At 49.4% G+C, this 20,522-nt stretch overlaps 1 long non-coding RNA gene across 1 annotated transcript in view; it reads left to right on the plus strand.

The window, feature by feature from the left end:
• Positions 1-12,024: 12,024 nt before the first annotated feature.
• Positions 12,025-20,522, plus strand: part of LOC138667512 (uncharacterized) — a 74,943-nt gene continuing 66,445 nt past the window's right edge. Inside the window, exon 1 of the long non-coding RNA XR_011318801.1 lies at positions 12,025-12,309. This is a non-coding gene — a long non-coding RNA (uncharacterized lncRNA). The remainder of the gene's footprint in view (positions 12,310-20,522) is intronic.

Here is a 20,522-nt window from a genome sequence, read left to right on the forward strand (position 1 = left end):
TGTTCGTTTTTACTGCGACAACATGGGAGTGGTTTGTGCGATAAACAATCTGTCGGCTTCATCGCCTCCTGTTGTGCGGGTGTTGAGACAGCTGGTTTTGTCGTGTTTGAGTTTGAACGCACAGGTGACTGCGACGCATGTTCTTGGTGCTCATAATTCCATTGCTGACGCTCTTTCTCGTTCACAGTTCGAACGTTTTCGGTCGCTGGCTCCGGAGGCGGAGGTCGTTGGGTTGGAATGCCCTGCAGAGCTTTGGCTTGTGGCGTCCGAGACGCGGAGGCGTTGATCAAGTCGTCGTTGGCTCCCAGAACGTGGGAGGCTTACCAGGCTACTTGGGTGGAGTGGATGGAGGTGTTGGGGGCTGCTGGGTGTGGGTCGAGCGAGCAGGAGCAAGCGGGAGTGTTGTTGTCTTGGTTGAGTCGGGGAGCTGCAGCGGGTTGGTCTCCGGCTAAGGTGTCACGGGTTATGTCAGCTTTGGCTTTCGGTTTTAAATTGCGTGGTCAATTGGATTTAACTAAGATCTTTCTGGTGAAGCAAGCGGTCAAGGGTTTTCGGCGGCGGCCGCGGCGCATGGATACCAGGCGTCCCGTGTCTTTCAGCTTGTTGGAAAGACTGGGTGGGGTCTTCGTGTCGGTCTGCGTGTCGGATTTTGAATTGCGTTTATTTCGCCTAGCTTTTTCTTTAGCTTTTTTTGGGGCATTGCGGGTGAGCGAGTTGGTTTCACCTAGCAAGAATGTTGTGGGAGGTTTGTTGGCTCGGGACGTGCTGTTATTGGCGGGCAGAGTCGAGTTGTGGCTGCGGCGGTCTAAGGTGGATCAGGAAGGTAGGGGGAGCAGGATCGTGTTGGGTTCGGTGCCAGGGTCGGTTATGTGACCGGTTACCTGTTTGGCAAATTTTTGGGATTTGGGGCCTAGTCGTGACCGGTCGTTATTATGCCATATGGATGGTTCCTTGTTGTCCCGGTATCAGTTTACGGTGATTTTTAGAAAGGCAATTGGGTTGCTGGGTTTGGATGTGGGTGGTTTTGCTCCCCACTCTTTTAGGATTGGGGCAGCGACGGAAGCTGCGTTGGGGGGTCTGGGGGCTCCGGCAATTCAGCGCATTGGGAGGTGGCGTTTAGATAGATATCGGAGCTATGTGCGCCCGTAAAAAATTGTGGGGCTCTTTGGGAGGCGGGGACGGTTTGGCTGTTGGTTCGTGTGTTGATTTTGAGTTTCTGCTTTGTGTTTTTTCAGGTCCCTCGCCTTTGTTGGTGTGGATATTCGGCCATTCGTACGTCTATTGGGGAGCGCAGCATGCCGACGTGCGGAGCGAGGGGAGGCATTTGGGTTTCGATCGCGAGGAGGCGGTAATCCGGTGGTTGGGTTTTCGGGGGTTGGTATGGCATAGAGTTCTAAAGGAAATTAATGACGGTGCCCGGTTGGACAGGGCTCCAGATATTTTCGTTTTGCACGTCGGGGGGAATGACTTGGGGGCCCGACCATTTAGGGAGTTGATTAAAGACATTAAGCAGGATTGTCTGCGTTTGTGGGTCCTGTACCCTGGTTTGACCATTGTTTGGTCAGAAATCGTGCCGAGGAAACGGTGGAGGAACATGAGGTCACTGGACAAGTTGAATAAAGCCCGGATAAAGGTTAATCGGGCTGTGTCCAGTTTTGTGGTTAGGAATGGTGGCGTGGCGGTGCGGCATTTTGAGCTGGAGAATGGGGAGGGGGCCTTTTGGTTGGCGGATGGGGTCCATTTGAATGCGGTAGGAATGGACTTTTGGGCTCTCGCTATTCAGGAGGGCATTGAACGGGCCATATTTTTTCGGAGTGGTGGGGTCTCGGGCCTTTGAGGGGTTCAAAGGGCCTCTCGTTGTGGCGGCTGGGGGGAGTCCTGGGAGTTGGTAAAAATTGGATTTGGGAATCCATTTTGGCATATGGCTCCTCTGTTTTAGTGTTGGTATCTTTTGAATCTGGTGAATGGTGGTTGGGGAGTTCCGGCAGGGGTGGCTGGATCTCCTGGGATTTTTTACCGTGAACAGTGAACCCTCGTTTGGGTTTTTGGTGCTCCCGAGCCAGGGTTTTGAACAGCTGGGGGTAAAGTTGGTGTTATGTATGTTCACGGTATGGGTTGTCAATCACCAGATTCTTGGAGCTCCTATGACTCCTTCTAGCCTTTAAAATGTTATTTATTCTTTTGTTATTAATGTATTATTGTTATATGTTTAATAAAAAAGGCTACTGTGGCCTAGATCATTCCAAAGAATTACAGTGGTTGTGTTTTTATTGGGTTAAGAATGATAGTTGGGGGGCCACGGGTGGGGATAAAATGGGTGGGGGTGTTGTACCGGCAAAGTCTACTCCGTCGACAATACCAGGGTCAAGGAAAGGCCGGAGCGAGCCGTGCCCCTCCCCCCCCACGGCGTAGGCGAAGGCCTGCATGACAATGGGGGGAGAGGGGTAGATAATATGGGAATGAGCAAGGGGAGGATCTAGCTCGGGGGTTTATGGGAGTTTGGGGGTGGGGCCCGTCACTTCCCGCTCTTGGAGGATCGTGACCAGTCCCGCCCTCCCGCCCTATTGTTATTCATAAAAAAAATTTAAAAAAAAGAGAAGGGAGGGGGTTTTATTAGGTTGCTCGTTAAATGGCAGGGTTGTTGTTTCTTTTGGGTCATTGTGGCCGTGGCGGCTGAGGGGAGTCCTGGGAGTTGGTAAAAATTGGATTTGGGGATCCATTTTGGCATATGGCTCCTCTGTTTTAGTGTTGGTATCTTTTGAATCTGGTGAATGGTGGTTGGGGAGTTCCGGCAGGGGTGGCTGGATCTCCTGGGATTTTTTACCGTGAACAGTGAACCCTCGTTTGGGTTTTTGGTGCTCCCGAGCCAGGGTTTTGAACGGCTGCGGGTAAAGTTGGTGTTATGTATGTTCACGGTATGGGTTGTCAATCACCAGATTCTTGGAGCTCCTAGGACTCCTTCTAGCCTTTAAAATGTTATTTATTCCTTTGTTATTAATGTATTATTGTTATATGTTTAATAAAAAGGCTACTGTGGCCTAGATCATTCCAAAGAATTACAGTGGTTGTGTTTTCATTGGGTTAAGAATGATAGTTGGGGGGCCACGGGTGGGGATAAAATGGGTGGGGGTGTTGTACCGGCAAAGTCTACTCCGTCGACAATACCAGGGTCATGATTCACTATGTCGCATACCCCATGTGCAGGGCATTGTAGTAGGTTAGGTATCCATACCTACATACTGGGATAGGATCTTGGAGATGGGAATATTCCTTTAAGATCAACACTAGACATATCGTACGTACCACAAAATTAGAACCTGGAAATCAATGGGAAAAAATACTGTTTTTTGGAATGGGTTCTGATGCTGATGTCCATCACTGGGAAGGATTAATGACAATATTGACTAAAAGGGGCGTTTCTAGCTGAATGGGTGGTCTCCCACCTTTCAGGCATTTATGACATGTCCTCTATGTCTATGGTGGGAAAGAATCCACTTCAGTAAGCCCAGATTAACAGTGTTCTCCACCATCACAAGTCACAGTCAGCGATATTTCCAAGTTTACTGCACTTGCTTTCTCCAATTATCTGTGTCACTGTCGCATGTTAGATTGTTCCTACGTGGAGCTGACCTTTAATTAAACATGTCAATGTTATTAGATCCTACAAATCCCAGGCGAGAGTTATCCTTTAATCCACTAAACATGTCAGCCTATTCTCCAGTGGTCTCTGCTAACCTGTAAATTGTGCTGCAGTCATCGCCCCTCTAAGTCTATTTGTTCACATAACACTTTCCCTCGGATTTGGGCCATCAACGTGTTTAAACAGGCGCAGTAAGAGCGCCTCTCGTCTGTGTAGACAACAGTCTAATCTCCTGAAGAAAAATAAGAGCAATATTTGAAGGCTATTATGGGAGTCCCAGAGGTAAATGTGAGTTTACGGGTTAAATTATTGAATTCATCATCCACAGGGCCGCAGGGCTATGGGAATGTGGTGCTCATTTGATGAGGCTGTTTCCAGCAGGGCTCAAATCACTGACATATCTCATATATATGAAATTGGCGGCAAGTCTGTACACAGCTGAGAAGAGCCGATTTTGAATATATATCTATATCTCTGTACCTTCACCTCCTGTATGTGCAGGTTAATATTGAAAATAAGCAAAATCTTCTATTTATTATGTATTGTCTGTACATAGTGCCTTTACAGATGCCAACGGTGTGCCAGCCACAGAATGCTATCCTCGGATAGTCCTCATTGTTCCTGCCATAGATGCTCCCTGTGAGTACCATCCATAGATGCTACTCTAGTGCCAGTCATTGTTGCCACTCAGTGTTCACTTGCAGATGGTGATCAATGTATTTGTCACAAATGCCCCCCTAGAGTGCAGCCCTTGGATACATGTCAATGCGCCTGCCACAGATGCCCCTGAGAATGCCATGCAGAAATTCCCCTTCAAACCGCAAAATGCTGTCCCCCTTAACGTTCTTGCAAAAGAGGCCCATGACCTTTTAATAATTTATGTAGCAGCCACAGACGCATGAGTTGCAGATGGTGTTTAATGCATTTACCACAGATACCACTTTTCTGGCCTCCCTTCCCTCTTCACCCCTAAAGTGTTGTCTATGGATGCCTCTCAATTTGCCTGATATAGGAAGCACCTGAAAATGCCATTCATGTAGCCTAATGTGCTAGCAACAGGTAATCCCCAGTATGATGTAATTGGATACCCATTAATGTGTATAATATAGCCCTGATCATTCATTAATTCATTGACATTACTTTAATTCCTGCCACAAATTATTATTTATTTATATAGCACCATTGATTCCATGGTGCTGTACATGAGAAGGGGTTACATACAAATTACAGATATCACTAACAACAAGCAAACTAACAATTACAGACTGATACAGAGGGGAAAGGACCCTGCCCTTGCGGGCTTACATTCTACAGGATAGTTGGGAAGGATACAATAGGTTGAGGGTTGCAGGAGCTCCAGTGTTGGTGAGGCGGTAGCTTTGGTAGTGGTGAGGTGAGGAGGCATCGGGGTCAGTGCAGGCTGTAGGCTTTCCTGAAGAGGTGGGTTTTCAGGTTCCGTCTGAAGGATCCGAATGTGGTTGATAGTCAGACATGTTGGGGCAAAGAATTCCAGAGGATGGGGGATATTGGTGAGAAGTCTTGGAGGCGGTTGGGTAAGGAGCAAATAAGTGTGGAGGAGAGAAGGAGTTCTTGGGAGAACCAGAGATTACGTGCGTGAAGATATCTGGAGATTAGTTCAGAGATATATGGAGGAGACAGGTTATGGATGGCTTTGTAGGTTAGTATTAGTAATTTAAACTGGATACGCTGAGGGAATGGGAGCCAGTGAAGAGATTTGCAGAGGGGGGAAGCGGAGGAGTAGCAAGGAGAGAGATGAATTAGTCGGGCAGCAGAGTTAAGGATGGACGAGAAAGGTGCAAGGCTGTTAGCAGGGAGGCCACAGAAAAGGATGTTGCAGTAGTCAAGGCGGGAGATGATTAGGGCATGCACAAGCATTTTAGTAGATTGACGGTTGAGGAAAGGATGGATTCTGGAGATATTTTTGAGCTGGAGGCGACAGGAGGTGGAAAGAGCTTGGATGTGCAGTTTGAAGGATAGGGCAGAGTCAAGGGTTACTCCAAGGCAGTGGACTTCCGGTTCGGGGGAAAGCGTGAAGTTGTTAATTGCGATAGATAGGTCAGGTAAGGAAGATCTATGAGATGGAGGAAAGATGATGAGTTCAGATTTGTTCACATTGAGTTTGAGGAAGCGAGAGGAGAAGAAGGAGGATACGGCTGATAGACACTCTGGGTTTCTGGACAGCAGAGAGATGACGTCTGGGCCAGAAAGGTAGATCTGAGTGTCATCAGCATAAAAGTGGTACTGGAATCCATGGGACTTTATGAGTTGTCCCAGGCCAAATGTATAGATTGAGAAGAGTAGAGGTCCTAGAATAGAGCCTTGGGGGACTCCAACAGAGAGAGGGTGTGATGAGGAGGTAGTGTGGGAGTGGGAGATGCTGAATGTGCGGTTAGAAAGGTATAAGGAGATCCAGGATAGGGTGAGGTCTTTGATGCCAAAGGAGGAGAGGATCTGTAGTAGGAGGCAGTGGTCAACTGTGTCGAAAGCAGAGGACAGGTCTAAAAGGAGGAGTACAGAGTATTGTCCGTTAGTAATTTTGGTTAGGGCTGTCTCAGTTGAGTGATGGGGGCAAAAACCAGATTGTAGATTGTCAAAGAGCAAGTTAGAAGAGAGGTGGGAGGAAATTTCAGCGTGGACGTGCAGCTCCAGGAGTTTGGAAGCGAATGGAGCAGCGATATTGGGCGATAGCTGGACATAGCAGTTGGATTGAGGGTTGGCTTTTTAAAGATAGTCATGATTGTGGCATGTTTGAAAGCAGAAGGGAAGGTGCCAGAAGTTAGTGATAGATTGAAGAGGTGGGTTAGGGATGGGATAAGAGTGGTGGTGAGGTTGGGGATGAGGTGGGATGGGATGGGGTCAAGCGCACAGGTGGTGAGGTTCGATTTGGAGAGGAGACAGTTAAACCCCCCTTCATTGATGTTGAATAGGGAGGTTATGTGGTTTGGGCATTGGTCTGGTATACAAAGGGGTTGTGGTGGTTGAACAATGAAGACTTGCCTTGTTTGGTCGATCTTATCTTTAAAGTGTGTGGCAAAGTCCTCTGCAGAGATGAGGGAGGTTGGAGGGGACAGTGGGGGCAGAGGAGGGAGTTAAAGGTTTTGAAAACTGTTTGGGGTTGTAGGATACGAAAGATACGAGGGTTGTGAAGTAGGCCTGTTTAGCAGAGGTGAGAGCAGATTTAAAGGGAGTGTTGCCTGTTGGAATGCAGTGAAGTGGTCTTGCGAATGCCCCTCAAGCGTGCCTATCACAAATGGTCTTTAGTATGCTTGCCACAGATACCTCCCAAAGTGTTTTCTTTGGATACCCCTCAATTTGCCTGCCTTAGATGCCGTTGCTCAATCCCTAAATGCCCATTTAGTAACAGCCATAAATGCCCCTCAGCATGCCTGTCACAAATACCCCTTCTATGGTGGCTGTAAGACACATAGTGGATGAAAGAAAAACCTGGAGTAATGCTTTAGTATATCTAGGACAAAAAGTGATTAATCAGCCTTTCAGACTTGACAGGTTGATTATGAGCAGCTGAATGGCTGCTCATCATCTCACCATCCTTAGTTGTGGTTCACTTGGTAAAATTAGACCTGTTTGTCTCACACATGGCTGTGTGTATGTATGGAGTTATACCGTTTTCCTGGATTGAGTGCCTTTGCTAAAGGACTAGGAAGTTGGACTCTGTGTTGTTTTATTTTCTGCCAGACAAGGGTTGTATTTGAGTTTCCTGTCATTTGGTTAAGGAGGACTGAAATAAACCAGCGGGACTTTAAACAGAAACGGTTTCTGTGATACCTCAGGTCGCTCCCAAGTGAGTAGCCTTGTTACATTTGGTATTAGAAGTGTGGTCAGTATTCCCAGGGAGCACATGTGACTGTTACACAAGTACTGCATGTCCTAGAGGAAGGCAGCTATAAGCCAGGGAGCAACGTCAAACAGCTTGGAGGACCTGGTTAAACAGGTGCAAGCCTAGCAGCAACAGCTACAGCAGCAACAGCTAGCACAGCAGGAGACAAGTAAGCTGCTTATGCAACAGCCCCAGCAACAACAGTACCAGCAACAGCACTGACAACAGCAGCAGCAGATCGAAATACAGTGGTGGTTCATGGGACAGCGGCAGCTCCAATTCCAAGGTCAGCTGATGATTTTTCTATCTGGAAGGAGGGGAGGAGAGCCTTGCAGAAAGTGATCCCGGGTGATGATATAGAGGCCTTTTTAACCATTTTTGAAAGAGTCGCCGATAGGGAGAAACTCCTGCTACAGCAGTGGGTGGAAGTCCTGAAGCCATTCTTAACGGGCGAGCCACAAAAGACCTACTGTGATTTAGCCTTACAGGATGCAAAAAATATGAAAATTTACAACAGAAATTTTGGCACGCTTGGGGGTGACAATGTTTGTCAGGACACAACCAGTCCACTGCTGGGCATATCATTGTGATAAACCCCCTCACTCCCAAGTGTTTGATCTGCTGCACCTCATGAAAAAGTAGTTGCAGCCAGAGTGTTCTACCCCAGCGCTGATGGTAGAGCGAGTTGTAATGGACTGGTTTGTGCACTCCCTTACGAGCCCGATGCAAACTTGGGTTGCCCACGGAGATCCCCGGAATGCCGATGACTTGGTTGGACTGGTTGAAAGGTAATGGGGTTGATGGTTCCTTCGGGAGGCAAAGTGGGCAGGGGAGGTCATGTTGAGGGTCTCATTGGGGGGGATGTAATTTGGTGGAGATGTAACGGCCCAGGTCACATAGCTGCCCAATGTCCACTGACCACCGAGAAAATGGACTGTAGCATCGGTCGCCGGTGTTCATTCTATGAATATCCGGCTTGGAGAGTAGACTGTCCACCCGACGAGGGGCCCCAAGTTTGTCCTGTAAAAGTGAATGGTCATACTCCCTCTCCAGTTGATACCTGGGAAGAAGGTGGTCGTCCGCTGCATTCACGGGGATGCTAAAGACTAGCTGGTGGTCAGAGTGGTCATTGAGACAGCCCAAGGTACTGATTGCCAAGAGGCTGGCTTGGTCCTGGATTTATTGCACCCAATTATCATAGACCGGGACTTTGTTTTCTTTGGGACTTATGGGGGGGTGAAGACCTCAATTGTTTGAGTAAGAGATGGGTTAGCCCTAAAAAGTCTCATCAACCCAAGAGCCTGACAGTTTGCTCTTCTGTGTAATGGTGGTAGATAAGGAGGTAGTATCCCCAGATGTCAAAATTCCTGAGATATAGGTGACCAGAGAAATTTTAGCTCCACCCAACATAAGGACTTAACTCTAAAAGAAGCGTTCAATAAGGTGACCGTTATAGACTACATAGCAGAGGAGCCAGGGGCTGACACAAAGTTTCCCTAATTCATGTTGAGTGGGGACTTATTGTATCAGGTTACTACGTAAGGGAGGAGATAGTGGAATAATTGTTGGTACCACGACCCTGTAGATGGTGGGTGTTGGATATGGCCCATTCACATGTCTTGGGTAGTCATCTGGTGGTGGACAAAACTCAAGAACGGGTCATATGGATGTTTTATTGGCCCTGATGTCACCAGGAATTCCTAAGGTATTGCAAGTCCTGTCCCACCTGCCAGTTAACTGCTTCCACCTCATGGCAAGACAAGGACCCCGTTGAAACTCCATATTTGCTGGTTAAGCCAGAAGGGGACAGTGAAGATTTTACAATAGCCGAGATGCTGTTGAAGGCCCAAAAAACAGCAAGATCATGAATTTCTGCAGCAGAACCGAGACCTGTTTTCAGATTTCCTGGTGTGTACCGATGTCATAGAACACAAGGTTCTGACAGAACTCCATGTGCAGGTGAATTCAAAGCCCTATCAAACTCCAGAAGCCCAACAAGAACTGATCTCCAAGGACATGAAGAGTATGCTGAATCTCAGAATTATTGAATAATCTAAGAGCGCGTGGTGTAGCCTGATTGTCATTGCTCCAAAACCTGATGGAGAATGGAGATTCAGTAATGAAACTAAATGAAGTATCAAAGTTTGTTGCATATCTGAAGCCAGGTGTGAATGAGCTGATTGAGAGACTTGGGCTGGCAAGGTACATAGAGTCTTGGGCTGCCAAGGTACATTACCATCTTGAGTCTAACAAAGAAATATTGGCAAATCCCCAAATCACAAGAATCCAAGGAGAAGATGCCTTTCTCTACGCTCGACAGTTGCTTACAATATGTCCAGATGTTGTTCGGACTGCAGGGAGCTCTGGCCACCTTCCAGAGGGCCATGGACCAGATCCTCACACTCCATGAGAATTGCGCTGTGGTATACCTGGACGATATGGTAATCTTCATCCTGGATTGGGGAAGTCATCTGGGAAAGGTCCAGGCATTGTGTGATGCGGGGTTCTCTATAAATCCAGAAAAATGTGTCATGGTGAAAGAGGAGGCCAAATACCTTGGATATGTAGTAAGGAGAGACAAAAGCAAACCCCAGATCAATAAAGTAGACACAATCCATAACTGATCGAAACCACTCTAAAAAAAAAAAAGTTGGGACCTTTGTGGGAATCGTGAGGTACTACAAGAGGTGCATTCCATACTTTGCCATGGTGGCCGCACCCATGACTGACCTCCTTAAGGGGTCAAAATCGGTCATGGCCAAATGGACATCGGAGGTGGAGATGGCCTTTCAAGAACTGAAAGTAACTCTGTGTAAGGGGCAAGTCCTGATTACCCCTGACTTTAAGAAGGAATTTGAACTCCAAACGGACACCTCTGAAGTCACATTAGGAGAGATACACGGATAGGAGAATCCTGCTTTCTACCTGAGTAGGAAACTGTCAGCAAGTGAGAAAAATTATTATATTGTAGAAAAAGAATGCATGGCCATAAAGTGGGCGGTGGACACAGTGCTATACTATCTCTCAGGGTGAATATTTAAATTAGTGTCAGACCATAGCCCACTAAGGTGGATGAGGAAGAAAAAGGGAAAATGCTTGCATTACCTGCTGGTTTCTAGCCCTGCAGGATTTTAGCTTACATGGCAATTCTGATGCCCTCTTGAAAATCCTATGTCTAGTAGTAGAAGGTGCCAAATTCACGGCTTTAAGCAGAGGTGAGCAGTATGTAAGGTGGCTGTTAGACACAGAGTGGATGGAAGGTAAACCTGGTGTAATGCTTTAGTATATATAGGACTGTGAGGAGCTGGCCTAGTTTTAAGACTATTGGACCAATGGATGTAGATTGAAATTGGCAGCTCTAAAGGTACCGTCACACATAGCGACGCTGCAGCGATACCGACAACGATCCGGATCGCTGCAGCGTCGCTGTTTGGTCGCTGGAGAGCTGTCACACAGACAGCTCTCCAGCGACCAACGATCCCGAGGTCCCCGGTAACCAGGGTAAACATCGGGTAACTAAGCGCAGGGCCGCGCTTAGTAACCCGATGTTTACCCTGGTTACCATCCTAAAAAGTAAAAAAACAAACGCTACATACTTACCTTCCGCTGTCTGTCCTCGGCGCTCTGCTTCTCTGGTATGGCTGTGAGCGCCGGGCAGCCAGAAAGCAGAGCAGTGACGTCACCGCTCCGCTTTCCGGCTGACCGACGCTCACAGCCAGAGCAGGAGGAGAGCAGAGCACAGCGCTGGAGGACAGACAGCGGTAGGTAAGTATGTAGTGTTTGTTTTTTTACTTTTAGGATGGTAACCAGGGTAAACATCGGGTTACTAAGCGCGGCCCTGCGCTTAGTTACCCGATGTTTACCCTGGTTACCAGCGAAGACATCGCTGAATCGGTGTCACACACGCCGATTCAGCGATGTCTACGGGGAGTCCAGCGACGAAATAAAGTTCTGGACTTTCTTCCCCGACCAGCGATCTCCCAGCAGGGGCCTGATCGCTGCTGCCTGTCACACTGGACGATATCGCTAGCGAGGACGCTGCAACGTCACGGATCGCTAGCGATATCGTCTAGTGTGACAGTACCTTAAGAGATGCAGACTATCTCCAACACGGAGCACCGGTCAATCTTACATCAAGAGATTTGCTTGCTGTGTTTTATTAGATATTTGCTTGTTTGTCAGTTCAGCCTCAGGAATCAATGTTTCCATTCAGTGACAGTAAGCAAAGGAAGACGTGCAGGCTGGATCTTATGAATATTTAAGGCCATACCCAAGATTAGTAATCAAGGAACGCAATCATTTCATTATTCTCCCAGGCACTAGTCCAATTGTGTGGATAGAATTAGCAGATCCAATGGAGCCATCACTACAGGGGGTCACACATGAAGTCTTAGGTGATGGGCTTCTGGAACATTCTTTATTCTTTGACTAAAAGCGAATGTTTATTGGGGAGGGTGTGAACACTTCCGCTCATTCAGGGGGCTGATCCCAGGGAAGGAGAACAAAAAGTCACATGTCTAGTCAAGGAGTCGTAGGAGTGACGTCAATGAGCAAGGATCTAGGCTGAGGTCCTGGAGCCCATGGATGGATGGCCTATGGAGTTTGGAGATCGATTTCCGGCTGGGCTGTTTCCCCCTGCTACAGTTGAGGGATCTGTTGTCTGGATTTAAGGAACTTTCTTAAGGACTGTTGCTGCTGGATACACGAGTTTCAGTTGTGTCATCTGTCATCTGGAGGAGTGTGGACTGTGACAACAGACTATACTGGAAAGAGATACGAAATTTGTGGGCCAACCAAAAGGTGGGAGACAGTGAGTATCTCCTAGTATGGTGGCAGTGGGACTACCAGCCACGGGGAGGGGATTTTGAAAAAAAAAAATAATGAAAGCTATACATTGGATTTAAAAAAAAAAAATGTATACTATGCCCTGAAAATTAGCACATGTAGTCAGTATGGTAAAGTCTGTGCTGAAGCTCTACGTCTCCATAGAATAACAATATAACTATGAGCATAGAAGCTATACTGGAAGCAACTCTCCAAAATAGAGTTCAAACTTGAGCTAGGCAGACACATTTGTGCATTGACTGCAGGATGGTACACTAAGGCCTCCACAGATGTTAAAGACTGATAGGCACAGCTAAATTGGTGGACCTGGTCCTGGGTATCTGTTTGGTCTTCTGTTTAATTGATTTTGGCTTATACATTATAGTTCTGCAGATGTTCCAAAAGCAGGAATGCTTTGGTCACGTATTAGGATGGCATCTTCTATTCTTCAGTTCTTTCTTCCCCTATTACAACAAGCTGTATAACGAGAAATCTGAAATTTGTAGAGGATGCAAACTTCTTGTGAACCTTATGTACCTGAATGAGGAATGTGAAATATATAAACTTCTGTAATTAAGTAGTATTGGACCTTTAGCACCTGTGCTCCCATAGATCTATATGCCTCCATAATAGAAAGCTCCCACCATAAGTAGTAAGTATTGCAGTGGGCAACTAGTTGCATTTGCAATCACTGATGTTATAGTTTTTAAAGATGTCTAAGTTTGCATATCAGTAATACTACTCTGCTAAAATACATGTGGTGAACGCCATAGGTGCCACCTTAAAAGTGAAGAAACAGCTGGATTACCCTTGCCACTGTGATTCCAATCTAGTTTACTATTATTTTGTTTGTCCGTGACCTCAGACTTTCTTCTGGACTTTGCCTAATTCTCTTCCTCTTTTGACTACCGTATGTCACCTAGTCCTGGTTTTGACCCCCATACATTTTCTAATTAGTCTTTCTCTTACCCTCAGGTTTGTCGCATCATTTATTCTGCCTAGTGATGACCCATAGCTGTGTTTCTGATCTGTTTCTTCTTCAGATGTTCCATTCATTGTATCCATCACTGATTAGTGGCTGCTCTACAAACATGACCTGGGAATACAACCAGGAAAGTTCATATGTCCTTGAGGGGGTAAAAGTTGAAGAACAAGGAGTTTTCTTCTTGTAGTTTAGTCATTGTATTTCCATTAGGAAAGGATGTATCTTTCTGTTGAAAATAGTAACAGTTGCATAGCATCTTAAAAATTCTTTTCATTGCCACATATCCAGTTGGGAAAAACATGATCATGGTGACTATTGCTTACCCTAAAGCTGTCACATAGGCCTAAAGGTACTGTCACGCTAGACGATATCGCTAGCGATCCGTGACGTTGCAGCGTCCTCGCTAGCGATATCGTCCAGTGTGACAGGCAGCAGCGATCAGGCCCCTGCTGGGAGATCGCTGGTCGGGGAAGAAAGTCCAGAACTTTATTTCGTCGCTGGACTCCCCGTAGACATCGCTGAATCGGCGTGTGTGACACCGATTCAGCGATGTCTTCACTGGTAACCAGGGTAAACATCGGACTCACCGCTGTGCTGTGCTTTCACTTTCACTTTACGGCCAGCAGTCAGTGCAGGAACCAGACGGCAAGGGACAGACAGCTGAATGTAAGTACGTACTGTTTGTTTTTTTACGCTGGTAACCAGGGTAAACATCGGGTTACTAAGCGCGGCCCTGCGCTTAGTTACCCGATGTTTACCCTGGTTACCGGGGACCTCGGGATCGTTGGTCGCTGGAGAGCTGTCTGTGTGACAGCTCTCCAGCGACCAAACAGCGACGCTGCAGCGATCCGGATCGTTGTCGCTAAGTGTGACGGTACCTTAATTCTAAATTCTTTTGTTCTTTGGCAAATACCTTAGACCAGGTTCTAAACTCAGGGTGACAAAATAAACTGTTCAATACTACAGGCTAACAAGACCTATGTTGAATTTCAGTTGTCATTTCGATCCACTAAACAACAAAGCGCCGCCTCTCTCTTGTTCTTCCATGTCTTGTTCCAAGAAATGCCTCACATACGATCCATCGCCTGGGAAGGACACTTAGCAACTGATCAGAGAGATTCACTGCATGGCTTTTGAAGGATAAAATACACTTATTTTTCATAGGACACACACAAGCAAACCGCTCGCAGTTCATTAATCCTGTTGCCAATTATCTCTGTAAACCGTTGAAGAAAATCAATTTTTCTCCCCTTCTCTCGCTAAGTGGGACTGGCCCTTTCAACGTAGCTCGTTAATATTCTACATCTTCTCCACCTTCTAATTATTTTCTTTCTCCTTTTTCTTTCCTTTTTTTTATCCTTCTGCCTTTTCAATTCGCTAAACCTAGGAGCATAATTAGAAGCCGAACAGTTATTAAAATGGTAGTTTAGAGAGAGCGAGAGAGATTCTTATAATTACATCCATCTCTCCAGAAAAATAGGCACAGCTTCAACCAGCGCTAATTAAAGAATCCCCAGCCGTTAGGGAGGGACGAGGGAGACACAAAATCCTATTTAATTAGTTTTTCCATGTTGTAAACGTTGAAAAGAAAGAGCAGAGAGATTTTGATGTTTTTATTTATTCCGAGCTATAAACTGATCTCTCCCTTTTTTATTTCTCTCGAGACTGGGGTGGTAGAAAGGTAATCACGAAAATCTGTTTCTAGTTCAGTTGCAGATTTTGGATTCCCAAAGCCCATGGTAGGTAGATTTTCTTTTATTTTCTCCATCAAAGTAGAGATGTTGGCACCCGGGATTAGGCTTGTGTGCTATTTTTTTTATACATGAAAAATTAGATTGCACTAAACTAGAATTTATAGGTCAAACCAATATCCAATGGAATGCAGCCTATAAATATTACCTAAAAGCTTTGTTCAGAGTTAGAAAATGTGGATGCTTTATTTTACTAAAGAGGATCACATTATGTTGCGTATGGAATATCAGCTGGGTATGATTTATTTGCATTAAACTGAGCTGTAATAACAGAAACAACCAGTGGACAAGTGTGGCGATGCGTCATGAACACCGCCCACTCGGTGTACACGTTACTCGGATGTGACTGCCAAGGTGGGACTTCACTTTTCACATTCGCTCCTCGTCCGCTCACTTATCAGAATAGGCTGACAATGAGCTAAGCGCAATCTACAGCAAGCGGGATGGTTGAACTGAGTAATATCCTAGCACACATGCCACCCAGCTTTCCCAAGCACCTGACAGATACACTTCTTGCACTCAGGCATCCACAGTGTAACACAACCAGGCTATACTTTCTCTCTTTGAGGTTGTGGATACGTTTAGAGTAGCAAGGAACAAACTTCTAAAATTTTAGATTAAATATACCATAAGAGTACATTGCCCACAAAGATGACAATAAGATGAAACTAGATGGGTATTTCCTGAAGGAACTACAGATAGTGCTTTGGAATGGTGCCCGGGCTGCCCCTGCAAGGCTTTCACACTTGAGTGCCCCTCAGGCGCCCGTTTGGTGGGTGGGGCCCCTCAGGGGCCGATTTGGTGGGCGGGGTCACTCTGGGTCCGATTTGGTGGGCAGGGTCACTCTGGGTCCGATTTGGTGGGCGTGGTCACTCTGGGTCCGATTTTTTTGGGCAGGGTCACTCTGGGTCCGATTTGGTGGGCGGGGTCACTCTGGGTCCGATTTGGTGGGCGGGGTCACTCTGGGTCCGATTTGGTGTGCGGGGTCACTCTGGGTCCGATTTGGTGGGCGGGGTCACTCTGGGTCAGATTTGGTGGGCGGGTCACTCTGGGTCCGATTTGGTGGGCGGGGTCACTCTGGGTCCGATTTGGTGGGCGGGGTCACTCTGGGTCCGATTTGGTGGGCGGGGTCACTCTGGGTCCGATTTGGTGGGCGGGGTCACTCTGGGTCCGATTTGGTGGTCGGGGTCACTCTCGGTCCGATTTGGTGGGCGGGGTCACTCTCGGTCCGATTTGGTGGGCGGGGTCACTCTGGGTCCGATTTAGTGGGCGAGGTCACTCTGGGTCCGATTTGGTGGGCGGGGTCACTCTGGGTCCGATTTGGTGGGCGGGGTCACTCTGGGTCCGATTTGGTGGGCGGGGTCACTCTGGGTCCGATTTGGTGGGCGGGGTCACTCTGGGTCCGATTTGGTGGGCGGGGTCACTCTGGGTCCGATTTGGTGGGCGGGGTCACTCTGGGTCCGATTTGGTGGGCGGGGTCACTCTGGGTCCGATTTGGTGGGCGGGGTCACTCTGGGTCCGATTTGGTGGGCGGGGTCACTCTCGGTCCGATTTGGTGGGCGGGGTCACTCTGGGTCCGATTTGGTGGGCGGGGTCACTTTGGGTCCGATTTGGTGGGCGGGGCCACACGGGGGCCGATTTGGTGGGCGGGGTCACTCTGGGTCCGATTTGGTGGTCGGGGTCACTCTCGGTCCGATTTGGTGGGCGGGGTCACTCTCGGTCCGATTTGGTGGGCGGGGTCACTCTCGGTCCGATTTGGTGGGCGGGGTCACTCTGGGTCCGATTTAGTGGGCGAGGTCACTCAGGGTCCGATTTGGTGGGCGGGGTCACTCTGGGTCCGATTTGGTGGGCGGGGTCACTCTGGATCCCATTTGTGGGCGGGGCCACTCAGGGTCCGAATTGGGGGCCGGGGGCGCACTTACTTTTGCACACCCGGGGCCGGGGTGCTCTTACTTTTCACACACGGGATCGGGGATGCACTTACTTTTCACACACGGGACTGGGGGTGCACTTACTTTTCACACACGGGACGGAGGTTCACTTACTTTTAACTCACGGGACCGGGGGTGCACTTACTTTTCACCCACGGGACCGGGGGTGCACTTACTTTTAACTCACGGGACCGGGGGTGCACTTACTTTTCACCCACGGGACCGAGGGTGCACTTACTTTTCACCCACAGGATTGGGGGTGCACTTACTTTTCACACCCGGGAACGGGGGTGCACTTACTTTTCACACACGGGACGGGGGCGCACTTACTTTTGCACACATGGGGTCGGGGGCGCTCTTACTTTTGCACACCAGGGGTGCACTTACTTTTGCACAGCCGGGGCCCACTTACTTTTGCACACCCGGGGCGCACTTACTTTTGCACACCCGGGGCGCACTTACTTTTGCACACCCGGGGACGGGGGCGCACTTACTTTTGCACATCCTGGGCCGGGGGCGCACTTACTTCTCACACACGGGGCAGGGTGCACTTACTTTTGCACACACGGGGGCGGGGGTGCACTTACTTTTGCACACACGGGGGCGGGGGTGCACTTACTTTTGCACACCTGGGAGCGGGGGTGCACTTACTTTTGCACATCCGGGGCCGGGGGCGCACTTACTTTTCACACACGGGGGTGGGGGTGCACTTACTTTTGCACACACAGGGCGGGGGTGCACTTACTTTTATACACTTGGGGTGGGGGTGAACTTAGTTTTGCATACACAAGGGGTGCACTTACTTTTGCACACATGGGGCAGGGGTGCACTTACTTTTGCACACACGGGCGGGGGTGCACATACTTTTGCACATACGGGGCGGGGGTGCACTTACCCTCTGGGTCCGATTTGGTGGGCGGGGTCACTCGGTCCGATTTGGTGGGCTGGCACCTCAGGTAACAATTTGGTGGGCAGGTCACTTTAAGAGCTGATATTATCTGGCAAAACTGTGTCCTGGTGGGGTCATGTAGAGTTCGTACGCGTTGGCATAGTAACTGGGTCTGACTTCGCATATCAATGAGCTGATCAGCCAGGTGGCAGTTGGCAGTTATTTTTAAATTGCCTCACAAATCAGCCATTATACCTTATGGCAAAATTTCCCTATTGAAATGCATTGCGGCAATGCTTTCTAATGAGGGGTAAACAATTTTCAAACGCTGGCTTCGAAATGACACCTCACTGGAGTCTGTGCGTGCAGCGGTTCGGGCCGCATTAATTGCGGAAAAAAGCCTAATAATAATAAGAAGAACTAGATGGGTATTTCCTGAAGGAACTACAGATAGTGCTTTGGAATGGTGCCCGGGCTGCCCTGCAAGACTTTCACACTTGGGTGCCCTTCAGGCGCCGATTTGGTAAGTGGGGCCCCTCAGGGTCCGATTTGGTAAGTGGGGCCCCTCAGGGTCCGATTTGGTAAGTGGGGCCCCTCAGGGTCCGATTTGGTGGTCGGGGCCCCTCAGGGTCCGATTTGGTGGTCGGGGCCCCTCAGGGTCCGATTTGGTAAGTGGGGCCCCTCAGGGTCCGATTTGGTGGTCGGGGCCCCTCAGGGTCCGATTTGGTGGTCGGGGCCCCTCAGGGTCCGATTTGGTGGTCGGGGCCCCTCAGGGTCCGATTTGGTGGTCGGGGCCCCTCAGGGTCCGATTTGGTGGTCGGGGCCCCTCAGGGTCCGATTTGGTGGTCGGGGCCCCTCAGGGTCCGATTTGGTGGTCGGGGCCCCTCAGGGTCCGATTTGGAGGTCGGGGCCCCTCGGCCTCCGGTTTGGTGGTCGGGGCCCCTCGGCCTCCGATTTGGTGGTCGGGGCCCCTCGGCCTCCGATTTGGAGGTCGGGGCCCCTCGGCCTCCGATTTGGTGGTCGGGGCCCCTCGGCCTCCGATTTAGTGGTTGGGGCCCCTCTGCCTCCGATTTGGAGGTCGGGGCCCCTCGGCCTCCGATTTGGTGGGCGGGGCCCCTCGGCCTCCTATTTGGTGGGCTGGCACCTCAGGGTCCGATTTGGTGGGCGGGTCACTTTAAGAGCTGATATTATCTGGCAAACCTGTGTCCTGGTGGGGTCATGTAGAGTTCGTAGGCGTTGGCATAGTAACTGGGTCTGACTGCACATAGCAGTGAGCTAATCAGCCAGGTGGCAGTTGGGCTGATTTCTGAGGCAATTTCAAAATAACTGCCATTATAAGCTTATGGCAAGATTTCCCTATTGAAATGCATTGAGACCAACTTTTCTAACGCAAATTGCGCCAAAACTACAAATCCGATCGACACGAAAAATACTTAGCACACCTCCCAGGAATGCTGGCTTCGAAATGACACCTCACTGGAGTTTGTGAGTGCAGCGGTTCGGGCCGCATTAATTGCGGACTGAATAATAATAATAACTAGATGGGTATTTCCTGAAGGAACTACAGATAGTGCTTTGTAATGGTGCCCGGGCTGCCCCTGCAAGACTTTCACACTTGGGTGCCCTTCAGGCGCTGGTTTGGTGGGCGGGGCCCCTCAGGGGATGATTTGGTGGACGGGGCCACTCTGTGTCCGATTTGGTAGACGGGACCACTCTGGGTCCGATTTGGTGGGCGGGGCCACTCTGGGTCAGATTTGGTGGGCGGGGCCACTCTGGGTCAGATTTGGTGGGCAGAGCACCTCTGGGTCAGATTTGGTGGGCAGGGCACCTCGGTCAGATTTGGTGGGCGGGGCACCTCTGGGTCAGATTTGGTGGGCGGGGCACCTCTGGGTCAGATTTGGTGGGCGGGGCACCTCTGGGTCAGATTTGGTGGGCGGGGCACCTCTGGGTCAGATTTGGTGGGCGGGGCACCTCTGGGTCAGATTTGGTGGGCGGGGTCACTCTGGGTCACATTTGGTGGGCGGGGTCACTCTGGGTCATATTTGGTGGGCGGGGTCACTCTGGGTCACATTTGGTGGGCGGAGTCACTCTGGGTCACATTTGGTGGGCGGGGTCACTCTGGGTCACATTTGGTGGGCGGGGTCACTCTGAGTCACATTTGGTGGGCGGGGTCACTCTGGGTCACATTTGGTGGGCGGGGTCACTCTGGATCACATTTGGTGGGCGGGGTCACTCTGGGTCACATTTGGTGGGCGGGGTCACTCTGGGTCACATTTGGTGGGCGGGGTCACTCTGGGTCACATTTGGTGGGCGGGGTCACTCTGGGTCACATTTGGTGGGCGGGGTCACTCTGGGTCACATTTGGTGGGCGGGGTCACTCTGGGTCACATTTGGTGGGCGGGGTCACTCTGGGTCACATTTGGTGGGCGGGGTCACTCTGGGTCACATTTGGTGGGCGGGGTCACTCTGGGTCACATTTGGTGGGCGGGGTCACTCTGGGTCACATTTGGTGGGCGGGGTCACTCTGGGTCACATTTGGTGGGCGGGGTCACTCTGGGTCACATTTGGTGGGCGGGGTCACTCTGGGTCACATTTGGTGGGCGGGGTCACTCTGGGTCACATTTGGTGGGCGGGGTCACTCTG

Source organism: Ranitomeya imitator, chromosome 2, assembly GCF_032444005.1.
Source record: "Ranitomeya imitator isolate aRanImi1 chromosome 2, aRanImi1.pri, whole genome shotgun sequence".
NCBI lineage: Eukaryota > Metazoa > Chordata > Amphibia > Anura > Dendrobatidae > Ranitomeya > Ranitomeya imitator.